General features: G+C 40.8%; 1 protein-coding gene across 1 annotated transcript in view; it reads left to right on the plus strand.

Moving 5' to 3' along the window:
- Positions 1–2729: 2729 nt before the first annotated feature.
- Positions 2730–24636, plus strand: part of IL1RAPL2 (interleukin 1 receptor accessory protein-like 2) — a 1250305-nt gene continuing 1228398 nt past the window's right edge. Inside the window, exon 1 of the mRNA XM_011968259.1 lies at positions 2730–3590. The gene's annotated coding sequence lies outside the window, so the exon portion shown is untranslated. The remainder of the gene's footprint in view (positions 3591–24636) is intronic.

Below are 24636 nucleotides of genomic sequence, written 5' to 3' on the forward strand. Positions count from 1 at the left end.
ATAATTACACTCACTGCTTTTTTCCTTTCCTGGGCCAGGCAGGATTGAAAGATTTTCTTGAAAAGCCTTCTCAAATGTTAATGTGCATACAAAGTTACCTAGGGATCTTGTTAAAGTGCAGATTCTGGAACAGTAGGTCTGGGGGTGGGGCCTGAGACTGCATTTCTAACAAGGTCACAAGTGCTCCTGGTCCATGGAAAACACTTCAAGAAACAAGGTGCTAGACCATGAGGTCTCACCCAGTCTTTTCTAAAAGTTCATTGGTTCCTTCCTCATTTTCTTGGCATCTTATTCCTTTTTGGATTCTTTGTTCTTACTTTCCTGAACTCCTTTAAGATCACTTTTAAAACCGTAAAACAGACTGGTATGATTGGCCAAACAAGCAGCCCTCTTTGATGAATACCAAGAGCCCCTCTCCCATTCAGAAAAAAATCTACTGATCTACCATGGCGCCTTGTTTTCAATTCTGGGGAGTCTTCTTAAAATTTCTGGTGAAGGGTGATGTAACCCAGGAAAGTAAGGTTAGTCATACTAGTTAGGCATTAATCAGACTGGAGCACCAACCATCCTCAGCAGAGAGAGTACTGAGAAAAGGATAGGTACACAAGGGAGTAAGTTTTGGTAGGGTGGAAGGTGCAGAACTTGATACATAAAGGCACTGGGTATTAGAGTGAAGTTGGGTCAAATTGGTTGTATGTGCCACTGCACTCTAGTCTGGGTGACAGAGCGAGACCCTAGATACAGAAAGATGATGAAAGGAGAAACCAACAGGACAGGAAGAGGTTTGCTTTTTATTTTAAATGTATTGTCTACTTGATGATTTGCCTAGGGATCTTATTGGCTAGGATCCTAAATGAGCTCCCCTTACCCTGACTGCTGGCTCCTTAACACCCCAATATAAGTGAAGGGTCCCGTGGCTTGATCAAATGGCTTCATCCATGGACAGCCCTGCTGGTCAGCTAAAGCCCAGGGCCCGGGGGCTAGTGCCATGCTAAAGGGCAGACTGGAGGTGCCAGGGATCCAACCAGAAAGGAAAGACTTGACCAGGTTGTATCCTTCCACCAAGGGGCCACCCTGTGTTGCTGCCTGCCATACCTGCACCTAACTGGTTGGAAGCACCTGGCAGTTGGCATTCAGGACCACTAACAGTAAGGTAGGTGCGGAGGGGGTTGGCCGGAAGTGGTAGTGAAGGTTGCACAGGGCCAGCCGGCAAGCATAGGGAAGTTTGTATTTGCATGAGCTCCGTAGGCAAGGAGAAAGGGAAAATTCGCTGGCTATATCCCTTCAAAAGAATGGGCTTTCATCTGAAAACGAACTGTTAAAAAAAAAAAAAAAAGAAAAGAAAAGAAAACAGAAGCAGGACATCTTCTGTTTCAAAAATACAGGCCATTTTCCCCCTCCCATGTATATAAACAACGAAAACCAGGAAGGCCGAAGGTCCTTTCCTTTCACACCCGACCTCTCTAGATCCCCAACTTAACCCCGATTGAAGAAGAAATTTTCCAGGATGGGGGTGGGATTTTGCTGGATTTGTCGAAAGAGATGGTCCACAGGGGAGGAGTGCATAAACTTGGCAAGAGAGGCGAGAGAGGGAGAATAACCTTAATCATGCACAGGCTCTGGCCTTAACAGTTGAGTGGATGGTGGACCGAGGCCAAGCGGCCAAAGAAGTGGAGTAGAAAGGCGCGAGTCAGCGCTGCGTGCCACGTACCAAACGCTGAATTCTCCCACCTGGGCCCTGTATCCGTCTCTCGCTCGCTCCCTGTGGCTAATGCAGAGCGATGGAGCAGCCTCGGGAGAACAGCTAGAGAAAGCTCGGAGAAAGACAAATTAATAGGAGCTCAGCGCAGCAGCAAATGCTGGAGAACAGCGCTCAGCTGACCCGTTAAATGAGCAGTCCTGTAAAGTGTGTTAATCAGTGCGGCGCCCGAGAGCCCAGGGAAACACTCCGAGAAGATACCTGGCGTGGCAATGGAACTCTTCAATGCTGCGATCTAGGAACACTGCTAGTCCTGGGTCGTAGTCCCTCTCCCCCGTCTCGCTTAAAGAGAGGGGTTCCTGGGTTGCATGACGTTGGAGAGCAGGTGGTCAGATGCATGGTTGGTGAGCCCCTGGAGCATGCAGAATGATAGAGGCCAGGGTTCTAGCTGCAAGCCCATCCCTGCGTCCCAGTACATTAACTGCCTGCCCCATGATTGGCGGAACTGGAGAACCCTCAGACTTAAGGATTTTATAGGTGGCAGGGGTGGAAAGAAGAGTTCTCTCCGGTCCTGGAAAGCTCGAATTATAAGAAAAACTAGGTGGTTTGCGACTTTAAAAGCAAGTTCCAGTCTCCGGGGAACCAAGCAGGTGAACTCTTGACTGAACTAGATACCTGTTCTGCGGCTAGAACTGCAGACCGGGAGAGCTAAAAACTTTTAGTGGCTTTCCACACCTGCACTCATTTGAGCGCTCACCCCAATCCTGTTCGCCGGCCTACTCTAGTAAGGACGCTAGACGGCGCTGCCGGGACACGCTTTCCTTCTCCCGAGAAAGGTAAGAGAGAGCGCTTTTTTTTTTTTTTAACCAGGGGATGGGGGACTTGGGGTTGGCAGCCTTTCTCAATCTGCCTCCCCTCCCCGCGCTCCCAAATCTAAAGGGGTGTGGAAGAGGAGGAGGAGCAGAAGCAGCTCTTTTCGTGACGCGCCAGAGCGCTTCTCTCTAATTCCCACCTCCTCCCCTGTGCAATCAGTCAGCCAGGAGGCACCAAACTGTTAGCGACAAAAACGCAGCTCTCGGTGACTCCCACTACCCTCCCACCCGCACTCCAGGCATATTTTGGAGGCGGCAGGAGTGGTGGCAGGATGTGAGGCGAGCCTGGAGCTCATTTCCAGGCGCCCCTCCCTCTTCGGAACTAAGGGAGACTTACAGGCTTTTGCTCACTGACTGTAGGGTTCCCGGGAAAGACTGGGGAAGTGAACAGGAGGGAGGGAGGTGGACAGGCAGAGTCTGCACCTGCCTCCTGCGCCTCCCTTAGGGCGACAGGGCAGCTGGTGTTTCGCTCCTTCTGGAGTGTGCCTACCTCGCAAGTGGCTCGAGGGCCACAGGCTGAGGCGCCCGCGTCCCGGCGTGCACCGCTTGGCCGAGGCAAGGTGTTGCTGGAGCAAGGCTGCTCCGAAGCGAAGTCGCGCAAAAGGAAGAGTCTGGGAGGCAGGCGACTTAGGAGAGTCTAGTCACTAAGAGACAGAGAGAGGCGACATCTGCCATTCTAATTGCGGAGCTGAGTGATTTAGAAACCCTCCTTAACTCTCCCTTTCCAGCTTTCCCCAAAGTCCACAGAAGCTCTGCTGAACTCTAGAAATCTTCCCTGGCCGGGGGGAAGTTTCCTAGCATCCTCTTTGGCTAAGACAGGTAGTGGAGAAAACAGTCGGGGCTGTACTGGACGCTGTTTGGGGGAGACGCGATCTTCCTCTCGCCCCCTCCAGCCACTCCGACTGCCCGGGAAGTCCCAGCCCGCGCTCTCCGGAACCTGGCTCGCCATCTCGCCCTGGACATGGAACTACGCATCTGAGACCTGCTGGACGTTTTGCTGGCTGTTTTGCGAGACTCAGGTAATGCCCGCTCGCAGAGCTGGAGAGTTGACTGGCAAGGGCCAGGGGAGAACGCGCTGCGCTCTCAGGGCAGGCCGCAGCCAATGGAGGCTTTATCTCTCCTGCGGCTCTGGTCTCCGCGCCTGGAAATTTGCCAGTTGGCTTTCTCTTCCTTTAGCCTTCCCAGAAAGTTTAGGGAATAGAGCTCCAAAGGCCAGGGGTTCTTCGGCCTGGGAGGAGCGTGCGCCGTCCCTCAGGTGCCCGCGAGCCAGTGCGTTGCGTTTCCGCGGCGGGATCTTCATGCTCTCTGCGGCTGGCGCGCGGGCTCTGCAGCCTGAAAGGCAATTTCCAACTGGGCGCTTCTGACTGCCCACATTTCTGCCCGCAGCTGGTAGAGCAACCGGAGCTGGGAAGAGGTTCAAGGCGGCTCCTGGGTGGAATAGTGAGGGGTTGCCCAGCAATACGCTGCCGCTCCTGGGGATTCCCACCAAGCACTAGACAGGGGAGATCGCTGGGTATCTGGGGCCATCTCCGTGCTCCGGCACTGAGAGCCTGAAGGTACTTCCCCTGCGGTTCCCGAGACGCCCCCTTTCCTCTTCCCGCAAGAATCCCCGATACCCCTAGAGTGGGTTTCCCAGGTCCCCACTGCTGCTCAGGCGTGAGCATCTGCCCGCGCCAAGTTGCGCTTCAGACTCCTTGTGAAGGAACCCTAGAGTGGGAGAGTAGGCATAGCCACTCGCGAGTGGCTCGCCTTGCCTCTCTGGGCTCGGGATTGGAGCAAACAGCTTGATCTGTCACTATCAGACGTTTAAGAAAAATGCTTTGGTAAGGAGACCCTGGCAAGGGAAACGTGTATTATAACAAATGTCTGCTTCAGGGGTTTCTCCTGGTCTCTGCAGCCATCCCCTTGCCATCTGTGCCACCCAAGGACTTAGAGACATTAGTAAACAAGTGTTCAAGATTTTCCCCTTGCCACCCACATAAGTTGTGACTGCACAGAAGTGCTGGAAAAGTACTTCTCAGTTGAAAGTTACTCTAGAGCCTACCACGGGTGTTTTTTAAGGGGGAGTCTATTTAGGAGTATCTTGTCCCCGAATGAGGAAGTGGGACCTGCCCACCACCACTACATTCAATCGAATGTGTAGATTTCCAAGAAGGAATCCTTCTTTCTTTTCCTGGCCAGGGGAACCAAGCTGTAGATTATTAAACATGAGGCACAGCTGGGAACAGACCCAAGGAAGTAAGGAGGGAGGGAAGGACACGTTTCTGAGCCTGCAAGTTCAGCGGACGTCCTACAGTTCAGGAAGACTACCTCAGTTACAGAGTCCCTGGAAAGGAAGGAGTTAAGTTTTCCGGGCAAGTGTCTGGGACTGGGGTCCATTTTCCCACTGACATCCTCATCTCCCACCCCACCGCGGCTGACCCAAGGTTTTGGCTCCATCTCTTAGCCGCCCCATACGGTGTGAACTCTCTAATTTGCGGGCCGCCCTGGGCTAGACAGCTCACAATTACCTGCCGTGGAAGCAGATGATTTGGGGGCACTAGTATCCATGCACTGTTGTACCACTGGGCTCTTTGCCAGCAGGGTCTCAGATACTTAGGCTTTCCCCCCTTCTTGCCGCACAGAACGCGTTCTTCTCCATGCTCCCGGCTTCCCCATAGATAGCAATTGGGCAACTACCCTGGGACCTAGGGAGGGTGAAATTCCTAAGTATTCCTGAGCCTAGGCTTCAGCAGAAGTGCCCATCTTCGTCACTTGCATCCTTTCCACTCCTCTTCTCCGCGGAGCAACCCCCCTGCTCTATGGCCAGTACAGTCGCACGGCGCGGCTGCTGGACCCGAGGCGGCGACTCCAGTTTTGAGCCACCTGCTTACAGTTAGCTCTCCAATTTGAGGGTTGCCCTGGGGTAGACAGCCTGCAACTACTGCGGTGGAAGCTGCTGATTTAAATAGCGTTTAAATGTGGATAAAGGGCTGTGGCATCAAAGGCTCCTGACTTGCCCACTCTAACCCCAGCTGATCTGAAGGAGAGACAAGTTGCCACCAAAGCTGCCTTCGTGACAGACAGCTGCGGCTGCTTCTGCTTCTGCCCTATAGGTCAAGGCCAGACCTTTAGAGCAGTAGGGTTGAGGATTTCAATCGGGCTTTGTGAAATAGCCTCTGCTGCTCTCTCTGATATCTGGCCAATCTTAACTCAGGTTGAGCAATCGGCCATTTTTAGTTTCTGCGGGGCTTCTACCACTTTGACCTCTCTGTGCAGAGGCTAAAGGCGCTGGTCAGGGGTGGTGGATATCAGGGTGCTCCTGGACTGTGGCATTTACAGGTAAAATCAAGTCTGAATCTTGATTTACCCATTCATATCCTGAGAAATAGTTCCTCAATGGTGTAGAACATTCTTGTTTGCCAATAACTGGCAATAGAGTCCATACACGCATATGCTGCTTACTAGGGTGAACTGATGGTGAGATAACCTGGGGAACAGCCCCTTATAGCCATCTGCAACATGTCTCCACAGCTGCAAAGCCCATTGAAATTTTATTTAGCTTTAAAAAGACATGCTGTAAAGAATCTCACCATATAAAAAAGATGAATTATGAAGTGACTATTCCAGCATTGTTTAAAACAATAAACTTCACTTTACACTGGCTTCCACAGTTTATTGAAGTGTTTCAGTGCAAACATTTGCTGTTTGGGAAGAAGGGGAAAGATTGGGAAGGTGAAATGAGTTAAAATATGGTTGAAATGATCGTATACTTTGGTAAAACAGAATTTTGTGTTCACATCTGTGCCTTAAATAAAATCATCACTGTGTGCAATGTGACAGCCTGAGTAGATTCTGTGACAGGTTGTAGCACTATGGTGAAACCAAAGGGGAACATACATTTATCCTTTGTATTTGGAAATTTCCTGTAACTGCAGCAGTAATGATTACAACTGGGACTGTTGGAAGACAGATGTACACACTGCCTTCTTCATTTGAGAAGTAACATAACCTCCTTTGTGAAAATGCACTGTAATCAAGTGGAAGAGATAAAAAGTCCCAAGTTTGAGGTCTTCACTAATAATATATAAAAGAAAAATCATTGCCAAACCTCGAGGTGTGGACTAACAGGAATTTTTCAGGGATGTTTTCTAGCTGTAGTCAGAAACTCACACCTTTTAATCTCTGAGAACTGTCCCTTGATCCTAGGTCAGAAAGCTGTGATTGGAGCCAACTTGGTAGAGGAAGATAAATGTGGAATATGCAATATGTACTTTAATTATCCTGAGCTAGGACTTGAAAATAAGCCTCTCATTATCTTTAGACTTGGAGCTGCAAGTGCCAAGGAATTTGCCAAAATAAAATGTGTCTGTCCAGGCCTGGCATGGTGGCTCACATCTGTAACAATCCCAGCACTTTGGGAGACTGAGGCAGGAAGATCACTTGAGCCCAGGAGTTTGAGATCAGCCTTGGCAACATAGTGACACCCCACCTCTATTTTAAAAATGTGTCTAATGTAAGGCCTGATGCAAAGACGTAACACATGGATCCATCTGGCCAAAGCTACCGCTATTTGGGTTGGTTCACTTTGAACTAGCTCCTAATGAGATCAGAGGCACTGGAGTGAGTCCACTGTGGGGCAGTTTCTTTTGGGCTTCCCCAGCCACAGACATGGTTCCAAATCTTTTGTCAAATGATCTAAATACATATTCTCTGTGCCAAGGAGCCTAGATTTAGTAGCCCTCTTGCTTTATTTTTCCCATTAATTTCACAGCTATACCTTGGCTTCTCTCTTGAGTTTCAAAATGTTTTTTAGCTGGTTTGCTTTATTCCTCTATTTGGGTGTTGTGTTGGCATAAAAATGTATTAAAACACTGGCTTAACATTTTCCCCCAAGCAAACCTTTGTTTTTTGTCTCTTGCTTTTAATGAGGTCCTCATTCTCTAACCCTAGCACTTCTGATCTCATTCATCTGTGACTGCTCTTGTGTGCCTCATCCATCACTACCTCATGCATCCTGTCTTTTATTAAATGCCCTGAATTCTGTCTCTAGAATAGGTTTTGTCCTTTGCATTTGTACTGCCACCACTTGCAGTTAGGTCTTCTAGATTCTTGATCTGGCCTGCTACAAAAGTCTTTTCTTGCTGTCTTTGATCTGCTCTCTAATTCAGTATATCCTACATGTTAGGATTAATCTTCCTGTAGCTCATGCAGTTCTTTATTCAAAAGTGTTACTTAGTGAGTGTTTGTTAAGTCATACAGATTGTTATTGAATCTAAAATAGTTTCTAACAATTTGAGTTGCCTGATGCAATAAATAAGTTGAATTGTAACCTTAGGAAGTGATATGGTTTGGCTGTGTCCCCACCCAAATCTTACCTTGAATTGTAATAGTCCCCACATATCAAGGACAGGGCCAGGTGGAGATAATTGAATCATGGGGCTGATTTCCCCCCTACTGTTCTTGTGGTAGTGAATAAATCTCACAAGATGTGATGGTTTTATAAATGGGAATTCTCCTGCACAAGCTCTCTTGCCTGCTGCCATGTAAGACATGCTTTTGCTTCTCCTTTGCCTTCTACCATGATTGTGAGGCCTCCCCACCCATGTGAAACTGTGAGTCCATTAAAACTCTCCCTTTTATAAATTACCCAGTCTTGGGTATGTCTTTATAAGCAGTGCGAGAACAAACTAATACAGGAAGTTCTCTAACATTGCAGGTGAGTACATAGCATGGCCAACCATTTGGTGGGAACTCAAACAACAGATTTGGGATATATGTTTCCTAACCCAGAAAGTCTATATCATCCTTTCAACATCCAGGGACCCAAATAGTGTGTTGTTTCCTATCAGTTTGCCTGCTGAAATTACACCTTTTAAAAATTATTAGAATGGTGTTTTATAGTCTTCTGTTTGTTAACAGTCTATTGCTATGCCCAAATAGGTCATTTTGCTCTGGCTTACTTGGGTGTGTGTCACTCTAGGAATCAGCTAGATCATTGTATTATGTTATGAATTTTTAACATTTATGTTGTGCTTGCTTTATACTTTGGGGAATGCCCTTCCCCTTTCTTTACCTTGCTTAATATTTATAATTATCTGTGAGGTAGATGGTCTGTCCAAGTTGGGAAACTTTGTTTAATTGACATCACAAAGCTAGTATTGCTCTGGGGTCCTGGCTCAGATAGCACTAGACTAAAGGGATTTTATTCTCTCCTCACTAGCTGTAAAATCAAGTCCAAATTCTTTGGCCAGAAGTTTAAGGCTCTTTAATATTTAGTCTCAGTCTACCTAGTAAGCCATATTTCTCACTACCTTCCTGTTTCGCATAATTAGCCAGACTGGATCACTCATCATTATCCAGTTATAACCTTTGTTATCTATTTTTTGTGCCCTTGCTTATGCCATTCTTTTCCCTGGAGTATTTTTCCTCCCAATTTCCATCTCTTCTGCCTGTTGAAAACAAACCATATTCAAGAAACAGCTTAATGCAGCCCTCCCTAATTTATCTCTCATACCTCATAGCTAAAATAATCTGTCCCTTTTCTTTTTCTTTCTTTTGTTTTAGACAGGGCCTCACTCTGCCACCCAGGCTGGAGTGCAGTGGTATGATCACAGCTCACTGCAGCCTTGACCTCCCAGGCTCAAGCAATCCTCTCACCTCAGCCCCCAGCACCCGGTAGCTGGGACTACAGGTGCATGCCACCATGCCCAGCTAATTTTTGTATTTTTTTTTTTGTAGAGATATGGTTTTGTCATGTTGCCCATGCTGGTCTTGAACTCTGGGCTCAAGCCACCTGCCTGCCTTGGCTTCCCAAAGTGCTGTGATTACAGGTGTGAATCACTGTGCTCAGCAATCTCTCCCTTTTCATAACTCTCTTGGCATATTGTTGATTCTTCTTTTATGATCTTCACCTTGTTCTGCAACCATTATTGTTATTTTTGTATCACTGTATCTCCTCTACTTAATTTTAAACTTTTGGAAGGCTATCTTTTATTCTGCAGAGAGCCAAGGGTATAGGAAGCATCTGTTCCATATTTATTTAATTGAGCTGCCTTTGAGATCTCAGTGTCAACCTTAGCATTTTACTATGTAAATGATAGTTTCAGGTTAAGCAGGAAATTGCCAAATCTATTATTTGCCAATAATGTCATGAAGCAGTATAATAGGACACTGATTTTTAAAACAGCTGTGCTCTAGAAGTGCTCTATTCAATAAATATGCAGTTGTATAAATTTAAACTGATTACAATTAAATAAGACTAAAAATTTCAGTTCTCAGTCACCTAGCCACATTTCAAGTACTTGATAGCCACATAAGGTCAGTGAATACCATATTGGAAAGTACAGCTATAGAACAGAAAGTTCTATTGGGTAGCACTATTATACAACAATAGTTCTTAACACTTGTTTCCACCAAAAACGTGTTCATAAAGGTGACTGCTTTCATGGGTTTATGCAGAATTCCCAGTGTCATAGTGCTGCCACTTTAATTCCTTCTCAGAACACAAATTAGTAACATTACAGGAATCACCTTGACTCTGTTTGGGAGACAGATAATTATGTCACGTCAAACACCAAAATAAATTCCAGATAAAATTCTGAAGAAGAAAAAATTATAAAGAACTTGATCTATCACATATAACTTATATTGGAAATTACAATGATTAAAATACTATGGTACTTGTGTAGGATCAGACACATTACTATAACAGAACAGTGTCCAAAGAAATAATCTTAAGTATATTATGGATTTTAAGAAATGACAAAGAAGGATTTCAAATCCATGGGTTTGGGGGCAAAGATAGATTTTTCAGTAAATGTGATTAGGACAACAGCTGGTCATTGAGGGGAAATTTAATAAAGCTACATCTATACTCACTATTTAAACCAAAGTTAATTCCAGCTGACTCAAATATTTAAATGTAAGAAAAACTATAAAGACACTTAAAGATATTTTAGATTATTTGAAAATCTATATGATTACAATTTAACATTTTATTTTATAATATGTTTACTGTCTTGAGATGGAGAAGGTTTTTCTAATTATTTTATGAAGACTGAAGGCTTAAAGGAAAAGATTGATACATTTAACCTTCAAAAAAGTCTTTTTGGTAAAAAAAAGTACCATAATCAAGGTTAATTAAAAAACTAGGAAAAATATCTGTGACACATAACAATGGGTAGATATTCTTAACATAAAATAACTTCTACATATTAATTACAAAATAAATCTAATAGAAAAATGGGGAAAATTCATTAATAGAATACTCACCAAAAAAGGAATACTAAACTCACTTTGCAAATAAAAACTAATAGTTTTCACATATAAGATTAAGAAGGCTTCAAAAACCAACATAAAACATGGTGTTGGCAAACCTGTGGGGATATGGATGATCCAATGTACTGTTTAAATTGGTCCATTTCCAAAGGTTGGGTGGGCAATCTATAAAAATGTAAAATGCCTTCTATGATTTAGCAATTTCACTAAGTATTTATTCTAAGAAGATAAATGCAAGTACCAAAACCTGTATACGCAAGGATGTTCATTAATGTTTAGTTTATACTGGCAAAGCTTTGAAAACAACATAAGTGGCTCTAATAGTGTATTGACTAGGTCAGTTGGAATGTATCATTTTAATCAATTACTTGGACACATTAAAAATAATGCAGACCTACATTTATTGATATGGAAATATATCCATAAATACAATTTAATGGAAAAGATAGCTTACAAAGCAGCATAATTCAATTTTTTCACTTGTTTATGTATTTCTGTACATCTATGTGTGCATATAAGCATATGAAATGTATAGAAAGTTTTTCACCAAAATGTTATTTATAGGCGGAAGGACTTTGAATTTTCTTTAAAAAATCAGCCTATGCTTTTGTTTATTTATAGTGAAAATAATACAAGCATATATTTTATAATGCATTTAAAATGCTTATGGTACTCAATACTCTGCTTAAGGCACAGTGGCAGTTATTATGCTTATATAATGTATAAGATAAGCTAGTCAAAGTTAAATGTGAACTTCAGAAGGATTCAAGTGTTAAATGTAAAAAAAGGAAAGTATATAATAACTAAAATATAATAAAAGTAACCTGGGAGCAGGACTTTCTATTAATAATAAAGGAAGAAATAAGAAAAATCAGTAGAGCATTTTACATAAACATCGAAAATGTATACAGTTATCGAAGTATTTTACATGCAGGTGAGTTCATGCCAAGATATGTGGCATCTGCCCCTATCTTATGAGGCTTTATCCTTGTCTAGTTAAAGCAGAAAATTACACTACATGGTCCTTTCCCCACATTCCCCAATCCATATTCCTCTAGAGTCACTGCAAGTGTTACCAGAGCTAGCTTGTAAAATACTTAAATAACTGTATATATTTATAGGATATATACAATAGGTTTATAATATAAAAAATAAAAGTCCAAATAACACCTTATTATTTGTGGGTGGTTAGCTGATGGAAAGTTATATTTCTGAGCTAATATAAACCTTTACATATCAAGTATTACAATTCTTTGTTCCGATTTATCTTATATGTTTATCCATATACATTTTCGATGTTTACATTTAACACTTGAATCCTTCTGAAGGAAGCACAAATAATGATAGCTAACACTTAGTGGAGACTAATTATATTTGGGTTCTATTCTAAGTACAACTTTATATGTATTAACTCATTTCATATTAATAATCTATTTTACTTGGAAGTAGGTGGTACTTTTATTACAATTTTTAGATGAGGAAACTGAGACACAGAGTTCAGTAATTTGCCTAAAGTCACAAAGCTATTGAAATGGCTGTTCTGGGGTGAGAACTCAGCCAATCTCACTCTAAAACCTATGCATTTAAACGTGGCACAAAAATATATATACTGAGAGTAGTAACAGATACTATTTAGTTCAGTTATGTAGCTTTCAAATTTTCTACAATTAGGATATATTACTTCTATAATCACAAAAATATATATTAAAAATTAAAGCTTCAGATGGAGTCATAGACATAGCCCTCTCAACTCTTCAATTTCGTCTTTATGTTCTTTTTTTTATAAAAGTATCCTAAGGCATTTTACCATAGGATATATCATTTTGAAGGCCTACTTAATATTTGGAGGTGTTAATTGCAGTCTGTTGACCAAAGATAATTGCATTTTGCAACCAGAAGGGATGATGGGGTAAAATCTCTGAAACTTTTGCTTCGGAGTCTAAAATGTACAGTTATTTCCCAATTGAACCTAATAACTGCTTTATAATATTTCCTCTGTTATCCAGCCTAAACGTCGTAGTATTCTCCTTTTGCTAATATCTTCATCTGATTCTAGACTCATTATCTTGTCACTAAAGCTGCCTACAACACCTCCCTCTCCGTCTTTGGATCAACTAACCACCACTTTCTCTGTTCCAACATCTCTATGGCTGAACTCCTCTAGAGAAACTCATACCTGTGCCAGAAACAGTACATGGTCTAAAACCTCATTTGGGCCCTGCAGAGGTGCTAGGAAGACTTTTTACGTGTACATATTCAGCTTTCTTTCCCATCTGTTTCCCACGGTAGTTATTTCGTACACCCACTGCTCATCTCAGACTACATTTTTCCATTCAGGCTGTTGTTCTTGCCTTTGACTTCACTTTCAGACTTGACTTTGTAACTCCATTCATTCTCTCGCCTTCTCCCCTTCCCTTCCCATACTCACCCAATTCCCTAGTGTTTTGTTCAAAGTGAGTAATTCCACTGGATCTTGTGTTTAAGAGTTCCATGTCCTCAGTTATCCTGTTTTCTCTGGGAAGTAGCAGTAGTTGGGAAGGAAGTCTGAATAACCAATTGGAGCATTGGAGCTTGGGGGAAAGAGGTCATTAATACAGAAGAATATTTAGGTAAGAGTGAGAGTTCCAATGAGGTTAGGGATCATGACTTTATAAGTGATAACAGTCTACACAGCTGTGCAGTTTTTTCAAGCTCTGCTCAGGTGTAAGAATGGAGGAAGTGGACAGTTGTGTTGATCCAGAACTGAGTTTTGCCAGGATCCATCGCAGCAGCAACATAATGAGAAGGTGAAGATATTAGTACAAGTTGTGGAAATGATGGATTATGAATTAAAACTCTATAGGGAAGGAAGCATCAGGGACTGATAAGTAAGGTAAAAACTGGTTGTGAGGTGGGAAGAAAGCACAAGGGTGGTCGGGGTCTGTATAAGGAGGGCACAAGGGCAGGGTGATGATGCAGCCCAGCAGTGACTAGGGCTTATGTCAGGGGAGCATCTGAGGAATGGTAGCCTTGCAGGGGTCAGGACCCATACAGGGTGGGGTGGCAGTTTGGCAAGGCCGGATAGTTGACTACATGCTGGGAGAATGAGCAAATAAATATATTAAGAGTAACAGGAGTGAGCTTCTCGCTGTCATAGAAGGCAGTTACAAATATGAAAAGGGGGAAGGCTAGAAGGGACCCTATCGTTTTGAATTGGAAGTATCAGAGTCATTCATGGCTATTTCTGTCTCCATCTATGTATATATTTATGTTTCTATTTGTCTGTGTAAATGGTTATATATCTTACACATATGTATATTTCCTAACTTTGTCCACTGAGAGGGCCAGGAACAGCAACACATTAGTAGCGATAAACGTAACAAACACCCATGTCTTAGTTTGTCAATACTAATCTTCACTAAAAGTAATCAGAGTTCTTTGAAGAAATTGCTTATCTCAGGCCTGGAGCAGAGAAGCAAAAAGATGAGGGTGGGCACATCTTGTGCTGCCAGAAAGTTAGAAGTGCTCAAACAATGATAGGGGCACATGAAAAGACAGAGTTTGAAGGGGCTCCTACTAGTGCTATCTAGAAGAATGAAAGGTGACCACTCCAAGAATAGAGAGAATGCTAAAGTTGAATGGCATGAGCCTCAAAGAGGCAGAGGTTTTTACATGAAGGCAGAGATAGAAGTGGTAGTGTGAAGACACCTTACACATTTCCTGATCCTGAGCTGGATCTACCAGAGAAGGCTGAAGGGGGTTCTTTTAATGTAGAATCAGTTCCAGAGCAGAGATCATGTGCAGAATGGTGGAAAGGGACCTGGAGGGGAACACAGAGGGGATCCAGCACAGTAGTAAAGAGATACAGGCAACAGGGAATAAAGCAAAGATAAGAGATAAAGAGAAACTCTAGCATATCAGTTGTGCAAATAGGTCAAGGGAACAACTTATTCAGATTTTCAGCAGGAAGAGAGAGGGCTCTAGGAGGGATGTTCCAGGAAAATTATTTTCATGAGTTTTTAATGATCTGTTGGAAAGTTTGAGGGCACTTCGTTATAGAGATATAGAAAAATGAGTCACATGAAAATGAGAGAATTCTCATATTCTCATTATAACTGCAGGAAAAACAAAAAGTACAAGAAAGGAAATGAAATCGTGATATACTATTTGACTCACAACTTAATATTCATAATAATGTAAAATTATCACATAACTATATTTGACTAATTGAGGGAGGACAACTGGTCATTATCTTCTGTATTAGGAACTCAACAGGTAATATGTAAAACTGACTAAGAAGCAGACATGAACATATTGTTTATAAACATGGAGATACATAACAGATGAAATAGCTTAAAAAGTTGAAGTTGTCTTTAAGAAAAAGGACTTGGGATAGGGGCAGAGAACTGCTGTTTTATATGTATTATAGAATTATATATAAAGATACTTGTCAAAAAGTTATGGTGCAGAGAAATTAAAGACCTAAATACAAAAATATCATTCAGCTCAGCAATTCCATTACTGGGTACACACCCAAAGGAATATAAATCACTTTGTCATAAAGACATGCATGTATATGTTCATTGCAGCACTATTCACAATAGTAAAGACATGCAATCAACCTAAATGCCCATCAGTGGAAGATTGGATAAAGAAAATGTAGTACATATATACCATGGAATACTATGCAGCCACAAAAAAGAATGAAATCATGCCCTTTGCACCAACACAGATGGCCTGGAGGCCATTATCCTAAGCGAATTAATGCAAACTAATGCAAGCTAAAGCAGGAACAGAAAATAAAATACTACATCTTCTCACTTATAAGTGGGAGCTGAACAACAAGAACACATGGACACAAAGAGGCGAGCAACACCCACTGGGGCCTACTTGAGGGTGGAGGGTGGGAGAGGATCGGAAAAAATACTCATCAGGCACTAGCCTCAGTACCTAGGTGACAAAATAATCTGTATACGAAACCCCTGTAACACGTAGTTTACCTGTATAACAAACTTGCACATGCATCCCTGAAGCTAAAATAAAAGTTAGAAAAGAAACTTAGGGCAAGACTAAAGTGAGGAAGACTATTTTAAAAACAGAACAACCTACTGGGGAGATTTGAAGTGGAGAGCCAAAGGAGCAAGAGGAAAAATTATGCATGTCAAAATATATTTTAGCCACTTTTCTCAAACTAGAGCTCACTCTGTGCTGCCCTCAACACCATTTATATTAGAATCTTCCCCATCCCTATCTCTACACAAACATCCTTTGATGTGCAGGACTCCTAATTAATTGCCCAAATTACCTGGCTCTACTCTTCTGCCACAGTTTCAGTTATATTCTACAGCACTTAGAGCCACAAAATACCAAGAGGAAAACAAAGCAAAACATGTTTATATCACCTCTCACTATATTCAGGATTGATGTATCGATTAAACCTCTCTGTCACTTCCATAGTGAAAGGCTGTCCTGCCATTGGTCCATTGTATTATTTTCTTCCCCCAGTACTTTCTGGCTTCCTACATTGCATATACTCACTGTCATCCTTCTCCTACTATGTCACCTTCTATATAAACATCTGTTTTCTGTCACAGCTTTTACATTTGAACAACTATTCATTTTATAGACATTACAAGTAAAACACATGGTCCTGCAAGGAATATTACAGTTGTACTTCAGGCAAGCCTACTTTACAATGTCAACAAGAGGGATACATTAATTTATAGTTCGTGCTTGGTAGAGGAACCATATAATATTCTACATATATTTAGTTCTCCAGAATGTAGCTTAATCAATATGGCACCTCAGGCAACCTGAAATACTGAAGGCAACATAAAAGTAAGATTGTCAGACCAAGAAATTTTATGTCTGCTGATGGGGGTTTAACTGCTTTGGAGGCTACAGAAGGTGTATATATTTAGAAGATTATAGTAAAGTTAATGATAGGAAAGAGTCAAACTGATGTGTATAAAAGAAACCGAGGGAGAGAGAAGTCTGTATTTAGGACTCCGAGGCAGGAACTTCCAGGTTCTAATCCTTGCCTGCTAACCTTGAGCACTGTAGAGGTTTCAATAATATTTTCTATCTCTGAGTGTCATTAGATATTTATGAAGGGAATGCCTCATGTAGGAAAACCTGCAGTACCACCTTGAGTCAACCACTGACCTCTACGCCTGAGTTTGGCACCTGCCAAGTGAGATGGGCAGTTGAACTATGTGCCTTTAGGTGCCTTTGAGTCCTCTGGTTCTATGATTTTAGTGCCATGCTCTGCTTATCTCAAAGAGCTATTCTGAGGCTCAAATGAAATATTTGACATGCAAATGCCATAAGAGTTTCAAGTGGTATACGAATGAATGTAAAAGTGTTTTAAATTATGCATCTCTAAATATAACCAACAACTTGCACATGCTCTCCCAAACAAAGCAATGGGCTTCTGGGCTTCGATTTTCAATTAGTCTCCAAACATATGATTTTACTTGTTCCAATTTTCAGAAGCAAAAGGAGCAAAAGATTCAAATTATGATCTTTATTAAGAAGGTACTAAGCCACTTAGAAATGCTGGGCACATTATGAGGCTCGGCCAATTTTTTCACTGTTGTATTGTGTGGGTCTCCCAAATAGCTTTTACTGTGAAGACTAATAAAAAGGATAGGAAAGTTAAAACTGAGCAGATTTAGATTAAATTTCAATCTGTATTCTGCAAAGGTTTTTATTTGTGTGTGCATACTTTTCTATACGTTTCTAATCTCTTCACATGGTTTATAGATCAGCTATTAATAAGTTCTGACATGTGATTAATATTTAGGTATTTGAAAATTCATGTGGTGCATGCCTATGTCTATGGAGCAAGGTGCTGAATCTGCACATGCACCTCAGTAACATTGGGGATGGAAAGTCAAGCCCAGAATTATCTTTTGCGTAAAGGATGCTAGCTAGGGCCTTTCTAGGTCCCCAAGGGAGACACTGAAGATCTTTTTTCATTAACTAAACATCCATTAAGAACCCGATAGGCTTCATATACTATACTATTAGCTGGGAACATAAAGATGAAAAAAAATTGCCCCTTCCTTAAAAGTTCATGCATCATGAATTCTAAAAGAGATACATAATGGTCAGCTTCTATGACACTAAAATTTAGATACCAGAATAAAGAATGGAAGGTAAAAACTGCCCAAACCCCTCTTCCTGGGGTGGTGGTCAGGAGGATCAGTCCCTGAGAATACAGAGAACTTAAAGGATATACTTGAAAATTTTATTTAATCCAAAGTGTAACACTTTCTGTCTAAATACTGCTGCATTAGAAGCACTTTATTGTAAAATCTGTTTCCAGGCACGTACACTCCGCTGCTATGTACACAAGTACAAAAACAGGCAAGGCCAAGAGCAGTCACACCAGCTGCTGTGGTTTGTTAGTGGACAGAAATGCTTGAATTTAATTAAAGCAAATGCAACAAAGGTTTACATACTATAGAGTAATAAATTGCTTCAGAGTACCCAACTAGCAAACAGGATGTGCACACCTCAGGCCCACCTGAAATGGAGAGCAAAGAGTGATGTGAAGTTGTGTGTGCATGAGAAAGAGACTGCTAAAATCGACAGGCTGATTTTCCATTTATATTAAGGGTTGGTATACTTTCTTCTAACTTGGTGAACAGTCAACAAGTAATTATACAGCTTTTTCTTTTCCTTTTTTTTTTTTCGTATTGAGATGATGGAGTATTACTCTGTTGCCCAGGCTGGAGTGCAGTGGTGTGATATCGGCTCACTGCAGCTTCCACCTCCAGGTTCAAGTGATTCTCCTGCCTCAGCCTCCCTAGTAGCTGAGATTATAAGCATGTGCCACCATGCCAGGCTAATTTTTGTATTTTTAGTAGAGTCGGGATTTCACCATGTTGGCCAGGCTGGTCTCAAATTTCTGACCTCAAGTGATCCGCCTGCCTCAGCCTCCCAAAGTGCTGGGATTACAGGTGTGAGCCACCATGCTTGGTCCAGCTTTTTCTTTCAGATAGACATGCATATATACATATATTATTATTGAGGTATAATTTACATACCATAAATTTATTCATTTAAAGTATATAATTCAATAATTTTTAATATATTCACAAAGTCATGCAACCATCACCACAGTTTTAGATATTTTTATCATCTCAAAAAGGAACCCAATACCAATTAGCAGTTACTCTCCATTTACCCAACATTATGCCTCAAGCCCAGACTTAGGCAACCATTAAGCAACTTACTGCCTCTATGAATTTGCCTATTCTAAGCAATTCATATAAATGGAATCATACATGATATGGCATTTTGCATTTAGCTCCCTTCGCTCTAGCATGTTTTCAAAGCGCATCCATTTTGTAGCAGGTGTATTTTATTCCATTTTAATTGACAGATAATATTTCATAGTATCTATGTATCACAATGTGTTTACCATTCATCAGTTGGTAGACATTTAGGTTGTTTCCACTTTTTTGCTATCATGAGTAGTCTTACAGCTTCTTACATCAGTTTCTAATTAGCATGCACGTCACTAAGCACTGATCCAGATATTAAAAGATACTACTCTTCATAAGCTGGCCATCCCCCAATTCCTTGCCAAATCACCAAAATCAGTTAAACGTATATGGAAAACTAGACAATAGGTATGGGCAGATAATAGGCACTTAATGTTTGCTGACTCAGGAATTAATGGATGAGAAAAATCATTCCTTCAGCTCTAATTCTCCTTTCAATAATATCTCTACCAGCGCCACCTGGATATTGTGTCAAGGTATGTTAGAGCTGGAATGAACGTGGAGTCCTGGGTTTCTCAAAGTGTGGGTCAAGAACCACATGTGTCAGATCCACCAGGGGAGTTTGTTAAAAATACCTATTTCTGTACCCCCACCCCAGGGAATCTGATTCAATAAATCTTGGGATGAGGTCATAGGAAGCTGCCATTGTAACAAGCACTCCAGATAATACAAATGCGTGTTAGAGTTTGAGAATCATTGATTTAGTCCAACCTCCCTACTCTATAGGAGAAGTTGTTTAGGACTTGGGTGGGGAAGGGACATGCTCAAGGTTACAGGGCACGGTAGAGATAAAGCAACAGGGAGTTATGAATCCTGATATAGCACTTTCCATTACCTTGAGTACTCTTCTTTATCACATCTCCTTCTTTTCCTGGTGAATACATGCCTCCCTCACAGACTTGCTCCATAAGTGTCAGTGTCTGACATACCCTAAGTGCTCAATAAATATTTTTTTAAGCTTAGTCCTCTGTGAACTGAATGACTAAAGGATCTCCTTTTGGGTCAGTGTTTGCTAAAAGTATAAAGTAACAAGTATAAGGCCTAAGAAAAGAATACCAGACCCAGGAGGGAGGTCTCAGTGGTTCCTGACCCAAATATTGAAAAGCTCCTAAGTGAAAAACTGTTCAACCATGAGTTTTTGGTGGCCAAAGAAGCTGTGTAGTGACATTTCCTGTCCAAGGTCCTTAAACCACTCTGTACACCCACTGTGATCTATTTAAAGGAGCCAGGTCTTTTTAGAAAACAGTTTCTGCCAAGTTTTCTATCAGAGGAAAATCATAAAGTAGGTGAGCTACAGCCATGACTGAAAGGTAGTGGAAATTTTTCTAGCTGAAAGTTGTTAGGCCTATCAAAAAGATAGACTCAGTAAAAACCCATTACTGTGGAACAGAGGAAAAAATCATGGGAGCTATTTTAAAATTTTTTCGTTTATAGTTTTTTAAATTACAAAAGTAGTGATTTGTCGTACTGAATCAAACAAAACAGGAGTGAATAAAGAAAAATTCAATTATCTTTTCTTTTTCCTTCTGGTCTTCCTCTCTAAAATGGATTCATTTGGAATCAATCCTTCCACACTTTCTCCATCTTTATATAAACCATATATAACATATGCACAAAAAGACATGTATACACAAACATACACACACACACACATATATATACATATGCACACACACATATATATACACATACACACACACATATATATATTATATATCATATATATAAACGAAATCATGCCCCCTTCAGTTCTCTGTACCTTTTAAGTTCAGGGGTACATATGCAGGTTTGTTACGTAGGTAAACTTGTGTCATGGAGGTTCGTTGTACAGATTATTTCATCACCCAGGTATTAAACCTAGTACCCATTAGTTATTTTTTTCTCATCTTCTCCCTCCTTCCACCCTACACCCTTCGATAGGCCCCAGTGTGTGTTGTTTCCCTCTATGTGACCATGTGTTCTCATCATTTAGCTCCTACTTATAAGTGAAAACATGTGTTATTTGTTTTTCTGTTCCTACATTAGTTTGCTAAGAATAATGACCTCCAACTCCATCCATGTTGCTGCAAAGGACACGATTTCATTCTTTTTTTATGGCTGCATAGTATTCCATGGTATATATATACTATATTTTCTTTATCCAGTCTTCCATTGATGATCATTTAGGTTGATTCCATGTCTTTGCTATTGTGAATAGTGTTGCAATGAATATACATATGAATGTGTCTTCATGATAGAGTGGTTTATATTCCTTTGGGTATGTACCCAGTAATGGGATTGCCATGTTGAGTGGTATTTCTGTTTTTAGGTCTTTGAGGAATTGCCACACTGTTTTCCACAATTGTTGAACAAATTTATACTCCCACCAACAGTGTATAAGCATTTCTTTTTCTCCACAACCTCACCAGCATGTGTTATTTTAAAACTTTTTATTAATAGCCATTCTGACTAGTGTGAGACGGTATCTCATTGTGGTTTTGATTTGCATTTCTCTAATGATCAGTGATGTTGAGCTTTTTTTTCATATGCTTGTTGGCCACATGTATGTCTTCTTTTGAAAAGTGTCTTTTTGTGTCCTTTGCCCACTATTTAATGGGGTTTGTTTTTTGCTTTAAAATTTCTTTAAAATCCTTATAGATTCTGGATATTAGACCTTTGTCACATGCATAGTTTGCAAATATTTTCATTTATTCTGTAGGTTTTCTGTTTCCTCTGTTGATAGTTTCTTTGGCTTTGCAGAAGCTCCTTAGTTTAATTAGAGCCTACGTTTTAATAAACAAGATTTTCAGGTCAATATTTTGAGAGATGTTGCTTAAATTCATCTAAATTCACTTTTTGGCTCCTCCCAGTTCTTAAATAATTGCTACCAAACTAAACTGCTATTTAGACTGTGAAATTTCATTTCCTGCAGTAGCCAGTTGTCAGATCACAAGCAACTTTTGTGAACACCCACAAGAATTTTCTTTGGGCTGTAAAGTTGAGCGTCTTAGTTATCATGTAATCATTAATTTTTAATGCTTTAATTTGACCAAAAGCATTTTGTTGTTTGTGAAGGGCCTCCCACTTCTTTTGCTGTAGAAAAAGTCTGGAATCTGAGTCCAAGCTTTTTTCCTTTCTTAATTCTAAAAGCAATTTTCTCACCTTATTTTCTTTCTCCTGAGAAGGACTGAAAGTGTTTGACTAAGCACCTTGTGCACATCTTTTTTTAGTTGCTTTTAGTTTTATTCATTGGCTCAATCCTTCTTAGGTTGTTGAAAGACAGCTCCTCAATTCTGAACCCAGTGAAGGGAAGGACAGCATAATTCTGGGATCTGTAAGCCTTGCAATTTGGGAGGATCAGGGTACTTTTAAGATATAGGGGCCCTAAAATAAATTTCTAGAACAGGGGTACTGAACCAGCTTCACATAGTATCACCACTTACTAGCTCTGCAGCTCTGGGTAAGTTGCTTAACTTCTGTGACCTTGTCCCAGTTACTATACATGTACAATGGAGACAGTAATGATACCTACCTTAAAGGGTTGTTTTAGGTAATAAATGAGGTGAAGCATATAAAGGATTTAGGGCAGTGCTTTCTTTGCTATTATCATATTATCTGTCTTCTGCAACCACCACCACAGATGGCCAGGCCTACCCTCAAGAAGACATCTTGGCATAGTAGTTCTTGGACTGTGGCACAGGCATGCGCATTCTAAGAAATCTCATTGGGGATTCTGATAGCCACCTCTAAGTTACAGACTACTACTGTAGACAGTGATTCTCAAACTTTAATGTATATTGGAATCACCCCACTCTTAGAAATTGTGCTACTCGAGATCTGGAAGTGGGGGCCCAAGAATGTGCATCCTTTGGGAAACACTGCTATGGTGGAATCACATGAGCACCCCTCCTTTTCCATTGTGTATATCTACTGTGATAATCTTTTAAGACTGCTAACATATTGTTGGAATAGATATACCACACAGGTAATGCTGCCAACTCACTTTCAGTGGGACAAAAGGCATAAACTACAGAGCGTTTTTTTTTTTTTTCAATCATAGTAATAAATTAGCACAGATATGCATCCTCTATCTCCTGACCAAAGGCGTGTAGTTGCAAAATGGCTGCATGGGGTATAGTTGTATAGTCAGTTTACCATGTGGGAAGATCACCTTTGACAATAGAAATAATAACTTTGACCACTATCAATAGCCAACCAGCACTCACAGGTAACTGTAGGAGGAAGGGAGCAGGATTGTTTAGAGTTTATATTAGGTATTAATTATGTAACTGGTGCTTAATGGGCCTGGTGATTTTTTTTTGTTTGTTTTAGTGGTAAAATGTTTTATTTGATTGGTTTGAAATATTTTTCCATTCTGTCACACCTGAGAAGAGAAAAATGAGGGCTTTGAGGAATTTTGAACCCTCATTTGTTCTTAGCCCATGCTGCATATAACCTACCTCTCTACTCATTGTAGAAATTGAACTTTTCATTCAGTAATTTTCTAGATCTCTATAGCATTTTGAAAACTCACTAACCACTAAGTTCTGCGTGACTTAATGACTGAATTCCTCTCCCTGCCCCTCCACACATTCACTCATTTAAGTTTCTCATCTCCACTTCTTGAGCTCTGTTCCTTTTCAGGTCAACAGTACCACCCCTGAACTTTCTGAGCAATATGTATAAGGCAGGAGTTTCTGGAGGTGTTTATCCCCCACTTGCACATTCTTATGATTCAAGTCATATCTAGGATCATCCCCTGGCTGCGTTGGTGCTAAGAATTGAAAATAGGGAAAGAACATTCTTGAAAGCTCATCTTTTTGAAACTTAGTAGAAATCTCCAGTCTTAAACTTACTTCTAGAACTTAGAAAACTAAATTATCTTAATGCCTGATAAGTGTTGTGTACTCTCAGATTTTTCAAGTGTTGCAAAAAAAAAAATTGTTTAGAGGTTTGGAGAATTAACTCTTGCTTTTAAACCATTATCTATTTTGAATAGTATACCAAGCAAAGTTCAATAAAGTAAATGAAATTAATGAAGGATAGCCTCCTGAATATAAGCAAACAAGTTGCTTGTTTATACAGATCTCTATATTTCTGAAGTCCAGTGGGAAACTTGACTTCTAAATAATCTTCACTGTGGCTTTCACAGATAGCAGCAAACCTTGCTTTCTCAGTGCCTGAATGTTTGCTTTGGGGCAATCATGTTTCTTGAAGTATGCATGCAATTTGAGTTTTAAGAGGTGAAAAAAGATTATGTCTAAGACATGGTTTATATAAATAGAAAAGATTGGTTGTTTAGTTTCTTCATTTTTGTAATGGTATGAAATACAACTGTCCAACAGTCTTCTTTTTGGAGGTTGTATTAGTCAGGGTTCTGACTGGGACAGAATTAACCTATTGGGACAGAATTAATCTATCTATGCTGGAGGTTGCAAATTTTTTGTGTGAAGAATCAGACTTTGGTAATAACCTAGAGCAGTAGGATATAAATAACTCCTACAAGCTTAGCATTCCAATAATGGAACACTAGGCAAAAATGGGTTAATAGGCT

This window comes from Mandrillus leucophaeus, unplaced genomic scaffold (genome assembly GCF_000951045.1).
Source record: "Mandrillus leucophaeus isolate KB7577 unplaced genomic scaffold, Mleu.le_1.0 Scaffold834, whole genome shotgun sequence".
Classification (NCBI taxonomy): Eukaryota; Metazoa; Chordata; class Mammalia; order Primates; family Cercopithecidae; genus Mandrillus; species Mandrillus leucophaeus.